The sequence below is a fragment of the Solenopsis invicta genome, chromosome 5 (genome assembly GCF_016802725.1).
Source record: "Solenopsis invicta isolate M01_SB chromosome 5, UNIL_Sinv_3.0, whole genome shotgun sequence".
Taxonomy (NCBI): domain Eukaryota; kingdom Metazoa; phylum Arthropoda; class Insecta; order Hymenoptera; family Formicidae; genus Solenopsis; species Solenopsis invicta.
Genome location: NC_052668.1, coordinates 6,978,203 through 6,991,834, shown reverse-complemented (window position 1 = coordinate 6,991,834; position 13,632 = coordinate 6,978,203). Strand labels below are relative to the sequence as shown.

The 13,632-nt window shown below is 31.8% G+C and overlaps 1 protein-coding gene across 11 annotated transcripts in view; it reads left to right on the top strand.

Moving 5' to 3' along the window:
* Positions 1 to 13,632, top strand: part of LOC105199486 (bone morphogenetic protein 1) — an 899,375-nt gene that overhangs the window by 57,697 nt on the left and 828,046 nt on the right. For 9 of the 11 annotated variants that reach the window (XR_005574951.1, XR_005574952.1, XM_039450099.1 and 6 more), the window contains one exon: positions 7,326 to 7,459. The exons of the other annotated variants lie outside the window; for them this stretch is intronic. The gene's annotated coding sequence lies outside the window, so the exon portion shown is untranslated. The remainder of the gene's footprint in view (positions 1 to 7,325; positions 7,460 to 13,632) is intronic. 11 annotated transcript variants of the gene reach the window in all.

The window sequence follows — 13,632 nt, the reverse complement described above, 5'->3', positions numbered from 1 at the left end:
GTATTTACCGCTTTTAGGATAAAAATAATATGAATTTTTATCTATGTAACATTCATTATATCCCTCCATACAAGAGTGCCGATTTATTTCTTCACTTTCTTGTATGGTACAAACAATTGTTTTGCACACACCACAAGTATATGAGGGTATAACAGAAGTATAACAGAATTTCCTACAATATAAAAACACACAGTTATTAACACAATATAACAAGTAAAGCTATCTAACATAAATAAATAAAAAACAAAAAGCAACCTAGCCTGAAAGTATGCTTACTATATGTATATAATTATATTAAATTTGTTTGTATTTTCAGATGATGTCGATTGATTTAACCTTTCAGTCATAATTTTTTTCTTATATATTTACTTTTGGAAGGTAATTAATTTGAAATGTAATATTTAAATTTCAGCGTCGTTTTGCTAAAAGTTGGACTGTGTCGAACTTTGAACGTTTATCTTCTAAATTTGCCAAATTGATGAAAATTGATGGAGAAGGGGTAAACGCCAGCGTTTAGTCGCTAAAAGTTGAACTGTGTCGAACTTTGAGCGTTTATTTGCTGGATTTGCCAAATTGATGGAGAGGGGGTAAAACGCCAGCTTTTATTCGCTGCGTGAACTTGCGCCTTTTACGCTGAAAGTTTTCAGGTTTGATCCCTCAGGACAATTGTTTTTTTTGTAAATCTAGTATTGAAAAAAATAAAGAAATTAAAAAATGCTGTTCTATTATTAATTAAATTAAAATTGGACACAAAACATATGTAAAAATTGTAACACTTATTTTGACTTTTAAACACTCATTGTTAATTTTCATGGCAAATACATTTTTCGTATTTTTGAAAAATTTTAATTTGATTGATAATAGAAAAGCATTTTTTAATTTCCTAATATTTTTTTTAATGACAAACTTAGTGTAAAATAATTAAAAATAGTTTAAAAAATATACATAACAATTTAAAAAAATCCTACTAACTTTTATATAATTCTACATACATTATAAATGATTGTATTTACGGATGTATCAAAAATAATGTTTTTTACAATTGTTCATATATATATAAATTTGTGAGAGATGTGACAAATGAAATCACAGATATTGTAAATATTGCAAAAAAAAATTATTTTTTACAATACATACGTACATATAATTATTTATAATGTACGTAGAATTATATAAAAGTTAGTGGGATTTTTTAAAATTGTTACATGTATTTTTTAAACTATTTTTAATTATTTAACACTAAGTAAGTCATTATGAAAAAATATTAGAAAATTTAAAAATGCTCTTTTATTACCAATCGAATTAAAATTTAAAGAGCACGAAAGATGTATTTGCCATGAAAATTTACAATGAGTGTTTGAACGTCAAAAGAAGTGTTACAATTTTTATATATGTTCTGTGTCCAATTTCAATTTAATTAATAAAAAAAAGCATTTTTAATTTTTTTATTTTTTTCAATACTAAATGTACAAAAAAAAATTGTCTTAAGAGATCGAACCTGAAACCTTCAACATACTATCCACGTATTTTATCATAGAGCTATATGGCCAACTTGACAAGTTTTCTTCCATAACGGTACTAAACGTGCTACAAGTATTTTATCATTTTCTTAAAAATGTCTAAATTCTACTGTAGTAATGTATAAATAAAAATTACAATCCTATTACATTTTATGAAATCGGTGACCAGGGACTACTGAGTTCCTCTCGTTAGCGAAATTTTGCAAAATTTTCGTCGCATGGCCAACGCGCTATGTGGCAACGTCGCGATAACTTCGCCGGAGCGCGCGCCGGTTGGCACACCGCATCTTGAACCGTAGAGTATTCGCTCGCACGAGCATTCAAACTGTTACTGTAAATTCGGCGATAAATAAAATATTGTGACTAATTGCGAATCACTAAGCACGACTTATTAAACTAACTATCCTTTCATTCTCCTTATCAAAATAAGGACAACGCGGTGACGGGTGCGAGCGCGTATGTTCGAGTCTTTTGTACATTCTCCGGCGGAGAATAGCCAAGGTGACGAATGGGGCCTGAGAAGCTCTTCCTGTCTCCTTCTTTTTTGAGGAGTCTCTCCTTCTCGATCTATCCTCTTCTGTCTCGAGCATTCTCTTTTTTTCTTATAACAGGCATAGCTTTGCTTTCGGCTACGAATTCCGATTTTCGTGTTGCAGAGCCGAGTTTGCGACGTGCGCGCGCGCGACGTATTACTATATGTATATACGTTTCCTACTTATATATATATATATATATATATATATATATATATATATATTTATATATTACACGTACAATTATTTATACATATAAGTTAGTAGGAAAATCTCGATAGGACAACATTTATTAAATTGCATGACGATAAAATCTTACGTAAAAATTTTAATCAGCAATTATATAAGTACATGTAGAAAAATAGATGTAGAAATATTTACCTGTTGTAAAACATTGATAACTGCTGATGTAATTTTAAAACATTTATGTAATATTTCATACAGCAATATTTCTACATCATAATTTAAAAAGAATTGTGCATTTTTGTAAACATTTATTTGGATTAATTCTTTTATAAAGGTTTTAGCACAGCTAAAAATATCTTTCCTAATTATCTCTTTCCAAATTTAATTTTGCAAATACATCACTGAGATGATTCGCATATCGTTATAGTTTTACGAAATACTATTTTGAAATTAATTGAACAATTATCAATATTTTATAAGAAGTCAATACTAGTTTCTACATCATTTTTCTAAATGTACCTACATAATTGCTGATTAAAATTGTTCTGCAAAATTTTATTATCGTATAATATATAAATAAATGTTGTCCTATCGAGATTTTCCTACTAATATATGTAATATATGTAATATATGTAATATATATATATATATATATATATATATATATATATATGTATATATGTATATGTATATGTATATGCATATGCATATGTATATACAGGGTGTCAGGTAACGATCGCCCGTGGTTTCGTGGATTGATAGATCAAGTAAAACTGAGCAGAAAAGTCCTTTACCATTTTTAATATTTGCCATAGTTAACGAAAAAAAATTAATAAAGTCTGCGAATAAGCGCGTATCACCGCGCGCAAGGACCGCCCGCCGTCGCCGAGACGTAGGCAGCCGCGGCTGTAGGCGCGGCGCTGTGCGGTGAGGAAGGAAAAGCAGTAGCTGTTTTTCCCTCCTCACCGCACAGCGCCGCGCCTACAGCCGCGGCTGCCTACGTCTCGGCGACGCGGTCGGTACCTTGCGCGCGGTGATACGCGCTTATTCGCAGACTTTATTAATTTTTATTTCGTTAACTATGGCAAATATTAAAAAGTGGTAAAGGACTTTTCTACTCAGTTTTACTTGATTTATCAATCCACGAAACCACGGGCGATCGTTACCTGACATCCTGTATATATATATATATATATGCATATATATACATATATATATATATATATATATATATATATATATATATATATATATATATGTATATGTGTGTGTGTGTGTGTGTGTGTGTGTGTGTGTGTGTGTGTGTGTGTGTGCGTGCGTGCGTGCGTGCGTGCGTGCGTGCGTGCGTGCGTGCGTGCGTGCGTGTGTGTGTGTGTGTGTGTGTGTGTGTGTGTATAAGTAAAAAACGTATATAGAATAGTACGTTGCGTGCGCGCGCGCGTTGCAACTCTGATCCGCGACACGAAAATCTGAAATCGCTAAGCTGTGCAGTGTTGCCGGCTTGTGCAGTGTTGCCGGTTTGTAATGAGAGAAATCAAGAACGCTCGAAACAGAAAGGATAGGTCGAGAAGAATAGACTGCTTGAGAAAGAAAAAGACAGTAGAACTCCTCACGCATCTTTCTTACTTGACGCTGGATCGAGAGAGAAAGCATGATGTGAGACTTATGATGTGTAGACTTATAAACAACTGCGGTGTCCTCGCCGTTACGGATGTCGATCGAGTACACGTGTATTGGTCGACGATAGTCAGCATGCACGGAGTGCCGTTCTAGGCGCTTTGTTACATCCTATTAGGGTTTTTCTACTAAAAAATATTCTCGTTTTTGTTGGCGATGGGACAAAAATTTTGCAATATTGCGGGAACTCGGCGATCCCTGATCAAAAATTTCATGATTATGTAGTATTCATTCGTAAATTTACTACATACAGCAAAACCATAGAACCGGCTATTTAGGCATTCTCGAGAAAATAATAAAATATTTCTAGCACCTATAGTAACATTACGAAGAAGAATTACTAGTTAGCTGCATAGCATGCGAGGAAAAACGTTGACTACTATGCTCGAGTTTCTAGAGTCGATCCTGAGAATGACAATAATTCTTTTTCGTAAATTTTCTATAAAAAAAAAATCAAGAAATTCAAAACTACTCTTCTATTATTAATTAAATTAAAATTGAACACAAAAGATATATAACAATTTTAACATTTAATTTTAACACTTTATTTGACGTTTTTAAAACAATCATTGTAAAATTTTATGACAAAAATATTTTCTATGTTCATGAAAATGAACATTGAAATTTTAATTTAATAATAGAAGAGAATTTTTGAATTTCTTAATTTTTTGAAAAATAATTTTGTATTAAATAATTAAAAACGATTTAAAAATTTTATATGTATAACGAACGAGACTGGAATAAACAGCATCTCAAGAAATCTTATTGGCTTACGTAATCCACTAAAAATTTCAAAAAAGCATTACAAAAGTAATATTTAAAAATGCAGCAAGGTACCTTTTTTCTCTTAGGTTCCTTATAATTTTGATGAAAATATTAAAATGTAGGTGCACATTTGCATCTATTAATACATAATCCACAAAAACAATTTTATATGCAATATGTCTACACAAATTCCAACTTATTCTTTACTAATGAGGAATTAGTTGAGGAAGGTATATAAAATCACACAAATAAAAACAAGCATAAAGATCTAGCTGCGACCGTAGAAGGCAAAATATGTAAAGTTTTATAGAACAAGTTTCCTCTAAAGAGTTTCCTATAAATTAAATTACTTCTTTTCTCATTTTTTTTCATAATTTTAAGAAAATAAACTACGTTCACAGTCGCATTTACAATATTACATCAAGTTTGCAATTCAACACATTTTTATTTATGTCATTATGTTACCATACAAGAGTTCTACATAGTAAAAAAAAAGTGAAATATGCAAGTTCTTCTCAATGCAAAAATTCTAGTATATTATGAGAAATGAATATTGTAATTGATATTAGTATTCTCAATTTATATAATTATAAAGTAATATGATTTATGCAGATTTAAAAGCTTACGTTATAGTAAGAAACTGAATAAGAAGTTCAAATATATTTGACAGTAAAAGTAAATCTAGATCAATAAGTAAAAAACTGTTTAACATATATTTTTTATTTATAAAAAATTTGAGCGTAATTTGATAAAAATGAGTTATAAGTATATGTCATTATAATATAGCTCAAGAACATATTATAGATCTATATATATTTATCATTCATATTTTATCACGTCACTCAAACTTTTCATAGAAAAATCCCATTCCTAATTAATATAAATAAAAGTATATATAAAACAGTTTTTAACTTACTGATATAAATTTATTTGTACTGCTAAATATATTTGAATTCCTCATTTACTTTCTTATTATGTAATTATATTTAAAACTGCATAAATCACATATTACTTTAAAGTAAGAATATTTTAGACTAATATCAATTAGACATATATTACTTATATAGCAAGTCTTATTTATATGAAAAGTTTTATGTATTGTTTATTTTTGATTTTATTTATGTTGAACTCTTGTGTGCTAACATAATAATAAAAATGTGTTAAATTGAAAACCTGATGTAACATCCCAAGCAGAACAATAAGTCAAAATGACATCAAAGTGATTCACAATTGTGTCAAAACGACATCAAAATGAATCGTAATTGATTGAAAAGTAACTTTTAATGATCATTTTGACGTCGTGATGACTCCCTGTTCTGCTTGGGATTGTAAATGCAACTATAAACATAATTCAATTTATTTTCAATTATAAAAAAATTAGGAAGAAATATCAATCCAATAATTATTTTATAAAACGTTACGTCTTTATTAAGTATTGTTCGCCTGTATATATTAAAACATTCATATTCTCTCTAAATTGGAATCAGTGTATTATTCATTGACAGACAGTGAATAGTCTAGCTGTTATCAGTGATATACTTATAACTATTTTATTTCACTGAATATATTACTATTTACGTATAAGTATTTTATTCATTGTCAGTAATATATCACTGAAAAATAATGAATATTCACTAATGACACAATTATAAGTTTAGCACTGTAAATTGGTAAAATTTCACTGATTCAGTTTTAGAGAGTAGGTAATGCAAAGGGCTATGTTTCGAAATTCACTTACTGAAAATCTATAGTGTACATAACGTCTACAGTATATGGAACTATAGATTTGTAATACTAGCAGTGAATTTCGAAACGCAGAATGCCAAGAAGTTCAAGCCGAAGCAGACAATCTGCTTGCAGAGTTAAATTTGATAGGTGACCTAACCTATTATCGCTTAGCTTAGATTCAATCCAATCGATCGATAAACAGATCGATTGCTTCGTCCGACTTGAACACTGCCATCTGTCAAAATACAGGGCAACTAATTTTTTGCTTTTTTCTACTGCGATCGAGTGCGATCAGCTGTGATATTTTGATATTAGACGTAGGTATGCTCACAAATTTTCGGACAAAGAAATCTTTTATATTAGACTTCTAAGCCAAATTTTGGAAATTCTACATTGTTCTTGCAAATAATCTGCAAGTCTTAGTACACTCGATTTGTAGGAAAAGACCGTCAAATATTTGTATGAAGTGAATAATGGCACTCGTTGACAGCTGTAGATGCCATGTTGGATTAAAATTATATGAAAAAGATATAAATTAACGTTTTCGGCATAAAGGGCATTACTAGGACGTACATTAATGTCTATACTTTAATTGACGGGAAGGGTTTTGAAATCTGTAAATGCAATTAGAAGAACAGCTTATCCAAAATTAATCGTTTTTTGTCGGTAAAAAAGGGCCCCCTTTTTAGGATCCCCTTAAACGCTCTACTGCAACATTTACCTTATTTACATTGTTTTCAATTTTAATATTTTATATTAAAATTGGTAATAATAATATTATTGAAATGTTTTACTATTATTGAATATAATTTAATATTATTGAAATATAATAAATTATATGAACAATTTTATTATGATTATTATTTTATCAAATTTTAATAAGTAACAGTTGATTATATTTTTTGTTTTTTTGTAGCCTTTCGCAGATTTACTGACGGGTGCAGTACGACAACGACCGCGACGCAGCGGATTAAGGGCCCGCCAATCGCCACGCCGCGGAAACCAATTTATTCTACATAGACGATATCTAGTGACTATTTTTAAAAAAAAGTATGACTTTTGTTATACGTAAATAAATGTAATTCTTTTATCTTTAAAATACGTCTAATCTGGAATCTGTAAAATGAATAGAATTGGAATTATTACTTTGAAAAGTGTATAAGCAACTTTTCGAAATGTTCTACATTTTCGAAAATAGTGATAAAAAAATGCCAAATCACATGTTGGCTTATTTTATATAAGAAAAACGTAAAAAAATTGTAATTTGTAAAAAAATTATATAAGACATGATTTAACCTTCAAATGGTACACCAATGCAAATTCACACCTCAAAAATTTTAAAATTACTACCAGTTACGTAGAAACAGTTTTTGTGGCTTATCCCCACTACGTTTGTTAAACTCCTCCTTTGCCTTTTCGGATATTAAAAATGAACATGCATAACCTCAGCTACTCAAGCTGGTTTTAAAAAATCATACGAATTAATACTCGTACAGATAAAATCGGTGTCTTTTTCCGATATTTACGGAACGCTTTTTTCTTTTAAAGTAAGTATTTTTTTGTATACTACATGTTATTGATTAATTTTTTTGGAATTATAAACATTATTTTTATAAAAACATAATTTTTGACAAGTTATATTTAAAAAATTGATTAAAATGTAAAATAGAATAGTAGAAAAAGTTAAAAAGTACAAGACACTTATTATAAAAAATATGAAAAATAAAAAATGTTTTGTATTTTTATAAAATGGCTGAAGGACAACGGGATTACGATTTGCATAGTACTGCATACATATGAAATGTCCAAAATACTTGTGCAAAATGTATGATGGTCATCGTGCAATATTATGTATTGATGTTTGGAAAATTAAATTATATTATATCTTCCTTCTTTATATAATTATATGAAATAATAGAACACATTTGTGCGCATAATCTCATGTCATTTTTTTCTCTGTTTATAACGACAGCATGTTTTCACAACATAAACAATACCTTTTAATTTTTTTTAATTATTTGAATAGTATTCATTAATAATTTATTTCATAAGTTTAAAAGATGTGTCATTAAAAAATACTTAATTTTTATTGAAATTGTTTTTAAAAGATATTATCCTTATATAAAAGACAAGTTACTAACAGAAAATATTCCAGCTTCTGACTACGTAAAAATATGTTTTGTTTTCTATTTTTGCAACAACAATTTTAGTTAAAGTACATTATTTTAACTAAAGAATCCGATAAATTTTGCTTTATTATATAAAAAAATATAACAGTTTTTTTTTTCGAAAAAATTATTTATTTCACAACGGTAATTTACTTATAACAAATTTTCTATGTATTACAAAATAATTTTTTCAATAAATTTGAGTGATACCATTGGATTTGTAAGAAAATTATACCCCAGAAAAATACAATTAAAAAAAAATTTTATTTTAATCTTCAGAATATATTTACAATTCAAAATATCAAATCCCAATTCGTACGCGTGTGCTATTAGATGCTCAAGTAAGGTATATCATTTGAGGGTTCATAAGATTACAAAAAAATAATTTTTAAGATTATATTTAAAAATTTTTTACATTGGTTTTAAGAACATTTACATAATTTGTTTTTTTACTTTTGACATATGATGCCAGATAAAACATATTCTTTCCTTTAAACGAGTAATTTGTGGGGAAATTATATTTTTAGTCTTTATACATAAATTTTTACGTGCATGAGCGAAATGTAATTCAAACTACACCAATTGTCAATGGCTAACTTAATGACAAAGCTTCCATTCTATTAATTATGTCACAGTTGGTAGAAGTTAAATCATTGTAATATTTGGACTGTTTCAATATATACAGTGCTTTTATAACATTCCATCTTCCTATTTATACGGTTAATTGATCTTCATCTTATTTGCTAGTTTATAGAGACATTGGATTTTTTTTAAGTTGATATATAACAGTTATGTTTCAAGAGAAGAAATATATTTCTTTTTGCATTAGTGCAGTTTAAAGATTTCATAAATTTTTAGAAAGTCCATATTATTTGGATTACATTTTAAAGAAATTAAAGGTAGGGAAAAGACCGAGATCATGAGGAGTGGTGAGTTACTTTGTTATAGTTTATTAAACATTGCAGGATGGTTACTGGTCAGTGGTCATTAGCGTTTACTGCGATTTTAAAAAGCTGAATTTCAGTTTGAAGGCCTTGAATGGTTTTCAAATAATATAATTGAATTTAATGTGCTTTGTAATGTGTGTATGAATTCAATATTTAAAGTTATGTGATGTAATGAAAAAGAGTTGCGAGATAACCATGACTTATTTGTATTACAATCATTAAAGGGATGCTGAAGATGGGCTTTTTCACCGACTAAAAGCAATTAATTTTCTTGCATGCCATTTTTTTAATTACATTTATAGATTTAAAAATCCGTTTCTTCAAGTAAAATATAGGCATTAATGTATCTCATAATAATTGACTTTACGCTGAGAATGTTAAATTTATATCTTTTTTATCTAATCGTAGTTCAACATGGCATGTAGAGCTGTCAACGGATGCTAATAGTTACTTTATATAAATATTTGACAGTTTTTTTCTACAAAATGAGATTACTGTGAAGTGCAAATTATACGCAAAAACAACTAAGAGTTTCCGAAATTTAACTTAGAAGTCTAATATAAAAGATTTACATATCTGAAAATTTGCAACGAAGACGAACCATGGCAAATAAAGCAGTTATTGTGGGGCACTGTTGGTGACAGGTTTTACCATTAGATTCCGGCGCTAAAGTCAAAAAACAAGAATAGATAATATATTTACGAGTGTGTTGAACAAAAAGCATTAACCTTTGTTGAGTCTCAGCGCTATTCCCTTTACTCTTTGCCTCGTGTACGATAGCGTGCCACTTGACTCTTGTTTAAAAAAGAATCTTTAATACTGTTATGCTCGACCAGACGAGCACACAAAAACACTCGCGCGAGCACACAGCACGAAATAACTACACTCTCTCTTTTGTACAAAAGAACACTGACTTTAATTAAGTAATTATATACAATTTACTGGAAGCGGAATTATCCAAAAGTCGCTTGACAGCTACGCGTCTAGAACAGAACAACAGCCGGCCGCGCTTTTTCTATCTGATCGATAAATCTTCTTTCGGCCAACTTCTCAAGCTCGGCCGAACGGGCACAACACTGCCCCCCTTCTTCAAGGTTGTCGTTCCGACAATCAAGCTGGAAGGCTTGTTCTCTAGAAAACATGAATCTGCGAAACCTCTTCTTCAAAACGAAACCGTCTTACTTCAATCTTCGCTCGTACAAAACTCTCCATCTTAAATTTTGAGTGCTTCCTTCTTCATTCTTCGGACAATGGGGGGAAAAATGAACTTTTAGGGACCCAACGCCCTAAAGGCTCCCATGCCCCCGCCTCGTCATTTGCCTCCAAGCCTATGGGAAAACCCTGAATCAAAAACCGGGGCGAGGCGGTCTTCTTAAAAAAAGAATTTCGCAGACTTCCCTCTACATCGAAATGGTTCTAACTTGCAAACCTCTAAACTGAAATAAAATAAAATCCAACGAGTACTCAATTTACAAAACATTAATCTGCCTCCCTCTCTCTCTTCCTCTTTTACACCCCCCGATTTTGGAAGAAAAATAATCTTTAGAATCCTCTTCCCCCAAGGCGAGGATTTCTAGAGAAGCACGACGACTTTCTGCTCTACCCTGAGCCCCCGCCACAGGTTACCGAGCGTCGCTAACCTCTCACTTAACCTCACACCAACACCTTTTTGGAAGAAAAAGAAAACCTTAGACCGTCACAACTTCCAACAGACTAGAATCTTCAAAACAAAACATAGCACTTCAGACCAAAATCAACGATCTTCTGCTCTACCGTGGGCCCCTGCCGCAGGTTATCGAGCGACGTCAGTGTTACTCCCAAACCAGCACCTTTTTGGAAGAAAAAGAAATCCTAGATTCTCTTCTGTTTCATCCCAGCTTTTGCCACGGGTAACCGAGCGTCGTTCTCCGCGATTCAGAGCAAAATGACGACCCACTGCTCTACCCTGGGCTCTTGCCATAGGTTACCGAGCGTCGTCCGCGTTTGTAATCACCATCTACTCGACGACCTTCTGCTCCACCCGGGCCTCTGCTACGGGAAGCTAAATATTGCTAACCAAACCTAAACACCGTTCGCTGCAAATTCATTCCCTTAAATTTAACCAAGAAATTCTAAAAAGAATCGAAATTCATTCTTAGTTTCCGAAGAAAGAACGATTCCCCGAATCCGTCCTCCAAGGCGTGGACTTTCAGGGAAGCACGACGACTTCCTGCTCTACCCCGGACTCCTACCACGGGTTACGGAGCGCCGCCCGTGTCATTCCCAATCCAATGCCCTCCAGGAAGAAAAAGGAACAATAGAACGTCTCCCTCACCCCCCCGAGACGAAATTTCAATTTTAAAAAGAAGAAATCCTAAATCTAAAACCGTAACTCCCTCTTTCTCTCTCTCTTTCTCTCTCTACTCAAGAAAATTTTAAGAGGAAACGACACGCCATGCGTCAATCAAAACAATAAAAATCAATAGACGTAAATACAAGCGTAAAATGTGTTTGACAAAAATATTTTCTTCCTTAACCAAAGGCATGCCAAAACAACGCGAACGCAACAACGCAAAACAACACGTCCCCCCATTCATCTAACACGAAACTCCTTGCGCAGAGGCAACGCGGACACAACACACTTTCAATATTCAAAGCAAAATCCCCCGCACGTAAACAAATATTTTTAGAAGGACTTAGCTGTGCCTTCCGAAGACGTAGTAGCTCCCCATCGCGTTGACGAAATAACGTCGCTAACTCTTCTCAACGTTGTAGACAAATGGATCACTCCTCACGCTGCCGCTGCCTTTGTCTCTCAGGACGAAGCTGACGCAATTCCACGGCGACCGACCGAAGAGAATTTGCTTCGGTGGAGAGTTGAGGTTTTACAGGTGTAGGGGGACGCATTCTCTTACGAAGAGGACGTTTCTCCGCTCTCGCAGGAGACGCTGCCGTAAAAACTTCCGAGATGTCCATTACGTGGTTCGAAATCGGACGAGCCCCCAAAATGTTATGCTCGACCAGACGAGCACACAAAAACACTCGCGCGAGCACACAGCACGAAATAACTACACTCTCTCTTTTGTACAAAAGAACACTGACTTTAATTAAGTAATTATATACGATTTACTGGAAGCGGAATTATCCAAATGTCGCTTGACAGCTACGCGTCCAGAACAGAACAAAAGCCGGCCGCGCTTCTTCTGTTTGATCGATAAATCTTCCTTCGGCCAGCTTCTCAAGCTTGTGGCCGAACGGGCACAACAATACTGATGTCGAGTGAGTTTGAGTGTCACTTCAGCATCCCCTTAAGACTTTAATCACTCTTGTGGTTTTAAAAGTTTATAGTGGATGTTGCATAATGTGTATTAATAGCAAAGACATTATTTTTTAACCCAAAGAAATTATTTGGAAAAATTATTTTCTTCCAGATAGGATAGAGGAAGGTGGCGGTCATGGAATATATCTATGGTGGAATATCATATCTCGTATAATTCGCATTGAATTCTAAGAGCAATCGTTAAAATTACTTCGTTATAGTCTATTTAAACATTGTAGGATTACTAGTCGTTATAGTGTTTGTTATATTTTTATAAGAGTTGAATTTAATTTTTGTAGGTAGCAGAAATTTTTATAGACATACTCTCTACATAATTTTGAAAAATATGATACATATTTATTTCTTAACTCTAGTCTAACTTGAAGACCTTGAATGTGAATTTCAATTAATGTTATTAAATTTAATGTGTGTCGTAATGTGTGTATGAATCCTGCAAATAAAGTTATGTTATTGTATAGGTATATAGGCTGTGGTTGTGGAATATGGTCATCTGCCATGTGCATCACGAGCGCCACGTTGCTTTATAATTTCATTGTAGAACTTTATAATTTCATTGTAAACGTTATATAATGTTTATTAGGAGTAAAGAAATTTTTTAAAGAGTTTTAAGACTTATTCAAAAAAATTTTTTGTCAAAAAGTTTATTTAAGAAAACTTTTTTAAATAAAGTATATTTTATGAAATGTTTATAAAACCTTGTTTTGTGACGCTTATTTATATGTAAAATCTACGAAAGATAATTAATTTACGTTTTTTTTTATAAATAAAAGTGTTTTCCATAATATTAGC